Below are 10,771 nucleotides of genomic sequence, written 5' to 3' on the forward strand. Positions count from 1 at the left end.
TGAACTGAATCTAGTCTAGTTGTTGTGAGCCTAGCTCTCTGTCTGAACTGAATCTAGTCTAGTTGTTGTGAGCCTAGCTCTCTGTCTGAACTGAATCTAGTCTAGTTGTTGTGAGCCTAGCTCTGTCTGAACTGAATCTAGTCTAGTTGTTGTGAGCCTAGCTCTCTGTCTGAACTGAATCTAGTCTAGTTGTTGTGAGCTTAGCTCTCTGTCTGAACTGAATCTAGTCTAGTTGTTGTGAGCCTAGCTCTCTGTCTGAACTGAATCTTTTCTAGTTGTTGTGAGCCTAGCTCTCTGTCTGAACTGAATCTAGTCTAGTTGTTGTGAGCCTAGCTCTCTGTCTGAACTGAATCTAGTCTAGTTGTTGTGAGACTAGCTCTGTCTGAACTGAATCTAGTCTAGTTGTTGTGAGCCTAGCTCTGTCTGAACTGAATCTAGTCTAGTTGTTGTGAGCCTAGCTCTCTGTCTGAACTGAATCTAGTCTAGTTGTTGTGAGCCTAGCTCTCTGTCTGAACTGAATCTAGTCTAGTTGTTGTGAGCCTAGCTCTCTGTCTGAACTGAATCTAGTCTAGTTGTTGTGAGCCTAGCTCTCTGTCTGAACTGAATCTAGTCTAGTTGTTGTGAGCCTAGCTCTGTCTGAACTGAATCTAGTCTAGTTGTTGTGAGCCTAGCTCTCTGTCTGAACTGAATCTAGTCTAGTTGTTGTGAGCCTAGCTCTCTGTCTGAACTGAATCTAGTCTAGTTGTTGTGAGCCTAGCTCTCTGTCTGAACTGAATATAGTCTAGTTGTTGTGAGCCTAGCTCTCTGTCTGAACTGAATCTAGTCTAGTTGTTGTGGGCCTAGCTCTCTGTCTGAACTGAATCTAGTCTAGTTGTTGTGAGCCTAGCTCTCTGTCTGAACTGAATCTAGTCTAGTTGTTGTGAGCCTAGCTCTCTGTCTGAACTTAATCTAGTCTAGTTGTTGTGAGCCTAGCTCTCTGTCTGAACTGAATCTAGTCTAGTTGTTGTGAGCCTAGCTCTGTCTGAACTGAATCTAGTCTAGTTGTTGTGAGCCTAGCTCTCTGTCTGAACTGAATCTAGTCTAGTTGTTGTGAGCCTAGCTCTCTGTCTGAACTGAATCTAGTCTAGTTGTTGTGAGCCTAGCTCTCTGTCTGAACTGAATCTAGTCTAGTTGTTGTGAGCCTAGCTCTCTGTCTGAACTGAATCTAGTCTAGTTGTTGTGAGCCTAGCTCTCTGTCTGAACTGAATCTAGTCTAGTTGTTGTGAGCCTAGCTCTCTGTCTGAACTGAATCCAGTCTAGTTGTTGTGAGCCTAGCTCTATGTCTGAACTGAATCTAGTCTAGTTGTTGTGAGCCTAGCTCTCTGTCTGAACTGAATCCAGTCTAGTTGTTGTGAGCCTAGCTCTCTGTCTGAACTGAATCCAGTCTAGTTGTTGTGAGCCTAGCTCTCTGTCTGAACTGAATCCAGCCTGGGTCCCAGATCTGATATTTCCTACTCCATTGTCAATGACTGACAATTAGCTGGCATGATAGCACAAACAGACAGGCAGCCAGGCTACATTGAACAGGTCTGTCAACACTGAGGCAGAGTCAGTCAGTCAGTCTCTTCTCCATGCGTTGGATATCTTCTATTATAATAAACTGGGTGGTTCGAGCCCTGAATGCTGATTGGCTGACAGCCATGGTATATCAGACCGTATACCACGGGTATGACAAAACATGTATTTTTACCGCTCTAATTACGTTGGTAACCAGTTTATAATAGCAATAAGGCACCTCGGGGGTTTGTGGTATATGGCCAATATACCACGGCTAAGGGTGTTTCTTCGTGTATAAGAACATCCCTTAGCCGTGGTATATTGGCCATATACCACACCCCCCCCTCGTGCCTTACTGCTTCATTAAGTACTGTGAGGGTGTTAAACAGGTCAGAGGTCAGAAGGAGGAGTATGAATGGCAGCCTATTCCCTATACAGTACACTACTGTAGACCAGGGCCCAAAGTACTAGACTATATAGGGAATAGGGTGCCATTTGGGAAGCACACATGTCATGTCAGGACAGGAGACAAACTGCTAGTCAACTAGGAGAGACAACAGCATAAGGCTGAGGAAGTTATGGAAGTTATACACTGTACTGTGAATCTCTCTGAATAAGACTGTCTGCTCAGTGTAAATGCAAGTAGAGGGACTAGGCATTAATAACAATGACAGTATTAAAGTTATCAACAGGCTGACGATCGTACCGACACGGTCAACATTTCAGGGACATCACATCCTTGTTACTCCCAATTAGCAATGTCATAATATTCATATATTTCATAATATTCATACATGTCATAATATTCATATGTGTGTGTGCAGGAGAGAAGCTTGCTTAGTGTGTGTGTGTGGAAATGTCTCTGTATGTGTGTGTGTGTATATGTCTCTGTGTGTGTGTATGTGTGTGTGTGTGTGTGTGTGTCTGTGTGTGTGTGTGTGTGTGTGTGTGTGTGTGTGTGTGTGTGTGTGTGTGTGTGTGTGTGTGTGTGTGCGTGCGTGCGTGCGTGCGTGTGTGTGTGTGTGTGTGCGTGCGTGTGTGTGTGTGTTGCCAGGCAGTTGAGGTGAGCGGGCTGGACCGGGGGAGCGGTTAGCGGGAGGCGGGGTAGCAGAGCTGGAGGCTCAGAGGTCGGTGGTAGCCTTGGCGGTGAGAGCCTGGATACGGCTGCCGTTACAGCTCTTGCAGAGGACATGGCCGTCCAGAGGGTAACAGCCCTGGTTGTCCCCCTCAGACAGCAGAGAGCCACAGTCCTGCAGGGGAGAGACACACACACACACACACACACAGAGAGACACAGAGAGACACACACACATGAGTACAGATGCACGCAGACACACACAGGCACACACACACAGAGAGACACACACAGACACACCCGCCACCATGCTCTAGCATACATTATGGCTTCCAGATGAAGCTCGCATCTGCTACAAGACCATGCTGCTTGCCTATGGAGCTGTGAGGGGAACGGCACCTCTGTACCTTCAGGCTCTGATCAGTCCCTACACCCAAACGAGGGCATTGCGTTCATCCACCTCTGGCCTGCTGGCTCCCCTTCCTCTGCGGAAGCATAGCTCCCGCTCAGCCCAGTCAAAACTGTTCGCTGCTCTGGCACCCCAATGGTGGAACAAGCTCCCTCACGACGCCAGGACAGCGGAGTCACTCACCACCTTCCAGAGACATTTGAAACCCCACCTCTTTAAGGAACACCTGGGACAGGATAAAGTAATCCTTCTAACCCCCCCCTTACCCCACTCCACCCCCACCCCCCCCCCCCCCCAAAAAAAAGAAAAAAAAAAATATATATATATATATATATATATAATTGTAAAGTGGTTATCCCACTGGCTATAAGGTGAATGCACCAATTTGTAAGTCGCTCTGGATAAGAGTGTCTGCTAAATGACGTAAATGTAAATGTAAATTATACATGGCTGATATACACTGAGTTGACAAAATATTATAAACACCTTTCCATGACATAGACTGACCAGCTGAATCCAGGTGAAAGCTATGATCCCTTATTGATGTCACTTGTTAAATCCACTTCAATCAGTGTAGATGAAGGGGAGGAGACGGGTTAAATAAGGATTTTTAAACCTTGAGACAATTGAAACATGGATTGTGTATGTGTTCCATTCAGAGGGTCAATGGGCAAGACAAAATATTGAAGTGTCTTTGAACAGGGTATGGTAGTAGGTGCCAGGCGCACAGGTTTGAGTGTGTCAAGAACTGCAACACTGCTGAGTTGTTCACGCTCAACAGTTTGTATCAAGAATGGTCCACCACCCAAAGGACATCCTCACAGTGGTAACACTGTAAACTAGAGACACACCTCACAGTGGTAACACTGTAAACTAGAGACACACCTCACAGTGGTAACACTGTAAAGTAGATACACACCTCACAGTGGTAACACTGTAGATACACACCTCACAGCGGTAACACTGTAGATACACACCTCACAGTGGTAACACTGTAGAGACACACCTCACAGTGGTAACACTGTAAAGTAGATACACACCTCACAGTGGTAACACTGTAAAGTAGATACACACCTCACAGTGGTAACACTGTAAAGTAGATACACACCTCACAGTGGTAACACTGTAAAGTAGATACACACCTCACAGTGGTAACACTGTAAAGTAGATACACACCTCACAGTGGTAACACTGTAGATAAACACCTCACAGTGGTAACACTGTAAAGTAGATACACACCTCACAGTGGTAACACTGTAAAGTAGATACACACCTCACAGTGGTAACACTGTAGATACACACCTCACAGTGGTAACACTGTAAATTAGATACACACCTCACAGTGGTAACACTGTAAAGTAGATACACACCTCACAGTGGTAACACTGTAGATACACACCTCACAGTGGTAACACTGTAGATACACACCTCACAGTGGTAACACTGTAAAGTAGAGACACACCTCAAAGTGGTAACACTGTAAAGCAGATACACACCTCACAGTGGTAACACTGTAAAGTAGATACACACCTCACAGTGGTAACACTGTAAAGTAGATACACACCTCACAGTGGTAACACTGTAGATACAAGTGGACACTGTAGATCCAAGTGGACATTCTCAATTTTTCCCCTAACCCATCTGTCTATCTCCTCATTTGAATTCCATGCTGTCACAGTCACTAGCCCATTTAAGCTTAATATCCTTGTCATCTATCGCCCTCCAGGTTCCCTTGGAGAGTTCATCAATGAGCTTGACGCCTTGATAAGTTCCTTTCCTGAGGATGGCTCACCCCTCACAGTTTTGGGGGATTTCAACCTCCCTACGTCTACATTTGACTCATTTCTCTCTGCCTCCTTCTTTCCACTCCTCTCCTCTTTTGACCTCACCCTCTCACCGTCCCCCCCTACTCACAAGGCAGGCAATACGCTTGACCTCATCTTTACTAGATGCTGCTCTTCTACTAATCTCACTGCAACTCCCCTCCATGTCTCCGACCACTACTTTGTATCCTTTTCTCTCTCGCTCTCCTCCAACACTACTCACTCTGCCCCTACACAGATGGTAATGCGCCGCCGCAACCTTCGCTCTCTCTCTCCCACTACTCTCTCCTCTTCCATCCTATCATCTCTTCCCTCTGCTCAAACCTTCTCCCTCCAATCTCCTGATTCTGCCTCCTCAACCCTCCTCTCCTCCCTTTCTGCATCCTTTGACTCTCTGTGTCCCCTATCCTCCCGGCCGGCTCGGTCCTCCCCTCCAGCTCCGTGGCTTGATGACTCATTGCGAGCTCACAGAACAGAGCTCCGGGCAGCAGAGCGTAAATGGAAGAAAACTAAACTCCCTGCCGACCTGGCATCTTTTCACTCCCTCCTCTCTACATTTTCTTCATCTGTTTCTGCTGCTAAGGCCACTTTCTACCACTATAAATTCCAAGCATCTGCCTCTAACCCTAGGAAGCTATTTGCCACATTCTCCTCCCTGCTGAATCCTCCCCCCCACCCCCTCCTCTCTCTCTGTGGATGACTTCGTCAACCACTTTGAAAAGAAGGTTGACGACATCCGATCTTCGTTTGTTAAGTCTAATGACACTGCTGGTCCTGCTCACACTGCCCTACCCTATGCTTTGACTTCTTTCTCCCCTCTCTCTCCAGATAAAATCTTGCGACTTGTGACTGCAGGCCGCCCAACAACCTGCCCGCTTGACCCCATCCCCTCCTCTCTTCTCCAGACCATCTCCGGCGACCTTCTCCCCTACCTCACCTCGCTGATCAACTCATCCTTGACCGCTGGCTATGTCCCTTCCGTCTTCAAGAGAGCGAGAGTTGCACCCCTTCTCAAAAAAACAACACTCGATCCCACTGATGTCAACAACTACAGACCAGTATCCCTTCTTTCTTTTCTTTCCAAAACTATTGAGCGTGCCGTCTTTAGCCAACTCTCTTGCTATCTCTCTCAGAATGACCTTCTTGATCCAAACCAGTCAGGTTTCAGGACTGGTCATTCAACTGAGACTGCTCTTCTCTGTGTCACGGAGGCTCTCCGCACTGCTAAAGCTAACTCTCTCTCCTCTGCTCTTGTACTTCTAGACCTGTCTGCTGCCTTTGATACTGTGAACCATCAGATCCTCCTCTCCACCCTCTCCGAGCTGGGCATCTCCGGCGCGGCTCACTCCTGGATTGCGTCCTACCTGACCGGTCGCTCCTACCAAGTGGCGTGGCGAGAAGCTGTCTCCGCACCACGTGCTCTCACCACTGGTGTCCCCCAGGGCTCAGTTCTAGGCCCTCTCCTATTCTCCCTATACACCAAGTCACTTGGCTCTGTCCTATCCTCACATGGCCTCTCCTATCATTGCTACGCTGACGACACACAACTAATCTTCTCCTTTCCCCCTTCTGATAACCAGGTGGCGAATCGCATCTCTGCATGTCTGGCAGACATATCAGTATGGATGACGGATCACCACCTCAAGCTGAACCTTGGCAAGACGGAGCTGCTCTTCCTCCCGGGGAAGGACTGCCCGTTCCATGATCTCGCCATCACGGTTGACAACTCCGTTGTGTCCTCCTCCCAGAGTGCGAAGAGCCTTGGCGTGACCCTGGACAACACCCTGTCGTTCTCCGCTAACATCAAGGCGGTGACCCGATCCTGCAGGTTCATGCTCTACAACATTCTGAGAGTACGACCCTGCCTTACACAGGAAGCGGCACAGGTCCTAATCCAGGCACTTGTCATCTCCCGTCTGGATTACTGCAACTCGCTGTTGGCTGGGCTCCCTGCCTGTGCAATTAAACCCCTACAACTCATCCAGAATGCCGCAGCCCGTCTGGTGTTCAACCTTCCCAAGTTCTCTCACGTCACCCCGCTCCTCCGCACACTCCACTGGCTTCCAGTTGAAGCTCGCATCTGTTACAAGACCATGGTGCTTGCCTATGGACTGTAAGTAAGCATTTCACTGCAATGTCTGCACCTGTTGTATTCGGCGCATGTGACCAATAAAATTTGATTTGATTTGATTTGGAGCTGTGAGGGGAACGGCACCTCTGTACCTTCAGGCTCTGATCAGTCCCTACACCCAAACGAGGGCATTGCGTTCATCCACCTCTGGCCTGCTGGCTCCCCTTCCTCTGCGGAAGCATAGTTCCCGTTCAGCCCAGTCAAAACTGTTCGCTGCTCTGGCACCCCAATGGTGGAACAAGCTCCCTCACGACGCCAGGACAGCGGAGTCACTCACCACCTTCCGGAGACATTTGAAACCCAACCTCTTTAAGGAATACCTGGGATAGGATATAGTAATCCTTCTACCCCCCCGCCCCCCCCCCCCCCAAAATAAATAAATACATAAATAATAATTGTAAAGTGGTTATCCCACTGGCTATAGGGTGAATGCACCAACTTGTAAGTCGCTCTGGATAAGAGCGTCTGCTAAATGACGTAAATGTAAATGTAAATGTAGATACACACCTCACAGTGGTAACACTGTAAAGTAGATACACACCTCACAGTGGTAACACTGTAAAGTAGAGACACACCTCACAGTGGTAACAATGTAGATACACACCTCACAGTGGTAACACTGTAAAGTAGATACACACCGCACAGTGGTAACACTGTAAAGTAGATGCACACCTCACAGTGGTAACACTGTAAAGTAGATACACACCTCACAGTGGTAACACTGTAAAGTAGATACACAACTCACAGTGGTAACACTGTAAAGTAGATACACACCTCACAGTGGTAACACTGTAAAGTAGATACGCACCTCACAGCGGTAACACTGTACAGTAGATACACACCTCAAAGTGGTAACACTGTAAAGCAGATACACACCTCACAGTGGTAACACTGTAAAGTAGATACACACCTCACAGTGGTAACACTGTAAAGTAGATACACACCTCACAGTGGTAACACTGTAAAGTAGATACACACCTCACAGTGGTAACACTGTAAAGTAGATACACACCTCACAGTGGTAACACTGTAAAGTAGATACACACCTCACAGCGGTAACACTGTAGATACACACCTCACAGTGGTAACACTGTAAAGTAGATATACACCTCACAGTGGTAACACTGTAAAGTAGATACACACCTCACAGTGGTAACACTGTAAAGCAGATACACACTGTAAGTAGATACACACCTTACAGTGGTAACACTGTAAAGTAGATACACACCTCACAGTGGTAACACTGTAAAGTAGATACACACCTCACAGTGGTAACACTGTAGATACAAACCTCACAGTGGTAACACTGTAAAGTAGATAAACACCTCACAGTGGTAACACTGTAAAGTAGATACACACCTCACAGTGGTAACACTGTAAAGTAGATACACACCTCACATTGGTAACACTTTTAAAGTAGATACACACCTCACAGTGGTAACACTGTAAAGTAGATACACACCTCACAGTGGTAACACTGTAAAGTAGATACACACCTCACAGCGGTAACACTGTACAGTAGATACACACCTCACAGTGGTAACACTGTAAAGCAGATACACACCTCACAGTGGTAACACTGTAAAGTAGATAAACACCTCACAGTGGTAACACTGTAAAGTAGATACACACCTCACAGTGGTAACACTGTAAAGTAGATACACACCTCACAGTGGTAACACTGTAAAGTAGATACACACCTCACAGCGGTAACACTGTAGATACACACCTCACAGTGGTAACACTGTAAAGTAGATATACACCTCACAGTGGTAACACTGTAAAGTAGATACACACCTCACAGTGGTAACACTGTAAAGCAGATACACACCTCACAGTGGTAACACTGTAAAGTAGATACACACCTCACAGTGGTAACACTGTAAAGTAGATACACACCTCACAGTGGTAACACTGTAAAGTAGATACACACCTCACAGTGGTAACACTGTAGATACACACCTCACAGTGGTAACACTGTAAAGTAGATACACACCTCACAGTGGTAACACTGTAAAGTAGATACACACCTCACAGTGGTAACACTGTAAAGTAGATACACACCTCATAGTGGTAACACTGTAAAGTAGATACACACCTCACAGTCGTAACACTGTAGATACACACCTCACAGCGGTAACACTGTAGATACACACCTCACAGTGGTAACACTGTAAAGTAGATACACACCTCACAGTGGTAACACTGTAAAGCAGATACACACCTCACAGTGGTAACACTGTAAAGTAGATACACACCTCACAGTGGTAACACTGTATAGTAGATACACACCTCACAGTGGTAACACTGTAAAGTAGATACACACCTCACAGTGGTAACACTGTAGATACACACCTCACAGCGGTAAAACTGTAGATACACACCTCACAGTGGTAACACTGTAAAGTAAATACACACCTCACAGTGGTAACACTGTAAAGTAGATACACACCTCACAGTGGTAACACTGTAAAGTAGATACACACCTCACAGTGGTAACACTGTAGATACACACCTCACAGCGGTAACACTGTAGATACACACCTCACAGTGGTAACACTGTAAAGTAGAGACACACCTCACAGTGGTAACACTGTAAAGCAGATACACACCTCACAGTGGTAACACTGTAAAGTAGATACACACCTCACAGTGGTAACACTGTAAAGTAGATACACACCTCACAGTGGTAACACTGTAAAGTAGATGCACACCTCACAGTGGTAACACTGTAGATACACACCTCACAGTGGTAACACTGTAAAGTAGATACACACCTCACAGTGGTAACACTGTAGATACACACCTCACAGTGGTAACACTGTAAAGTAGATACACACCTCACAGTGGTAACACTGTAGATACACACCTCACAGTGGTAACACTGTAAAGTAGATACACACCTCACAGTGGTAACACTGTAAAGTAGATACACACCTCACAGTGGTAACACTGTAAAGTAGATACACACCTCACAGCGGTAACACTGTAGATATACACCTCACAGTGGTAACACTGTAAAGTAGAGACACACCTCACAGTGGTAACACTGTAAAGTAGATACACACCTCACAGTGGTAACACTGTAGATACACACCTCACAGTGGTAACACTGTAAAGTAGATACACACCTCACAGTGGTAACACTGTAGATACACACCTCAAAGTGGTAACACTGTAAAGTAGATACACACCTCACAGTGGTAACACTGTAAAGTAGATACACACCTCACAGTGGTAACACTGTAAAGTAGATACACACCTCACAGTGGTAACACTGTAGATACACACCTCACAGTGGTAACACTGTAAAGTAGATACACACCTCACAGTGGTAACACTGTAAATGTATATACACACCTCACAGTGGTAACACTGTAAAGTAGATACACACCTCACAGTGGTAACACTGTAAAGTAGATACACACCTCACAGTGGTAACACTGTAGATACACACCTCACAGTGGTAACACTGTAAAGTAGATACACACCTCACAGTGGTAACACTTTAAATGTATATACACACCTCACAGTGGTAACACTGTAAAGTAGATACACACCTCACAGTGGTAACACTGTACAGTAGATACACACCTCATAGTGGTAACACTGTAATGTAGAGACACACCTCACAGTGGTAACACTGTAAAGTAGATACACACCTCACAGCGGTAACACTGGACGTGGAAGTCTCGGTCCAAGGCCACGATACGAACAGTCTCCTCCTGGCCTGGAGCTGGCATAATGGGCTCAGAACACACACAGCAACGAGGGGCAAACTTCCTAATGGGGGGACG

The sequence above is a fragment of the Coregonus lavaretus genome (assembly GCF_964263955.1).
Source record: "Coregonus lavaretus genome assembly, contig: HAP1_SCAFFOLD_240, whole genome shotgun sequence".
NCBI lineage: Eukaryota > Metazoa > Chordata > Actinopteri > Salmoniformes > Salmonidae > Coregonus > Coregonus lavaretus.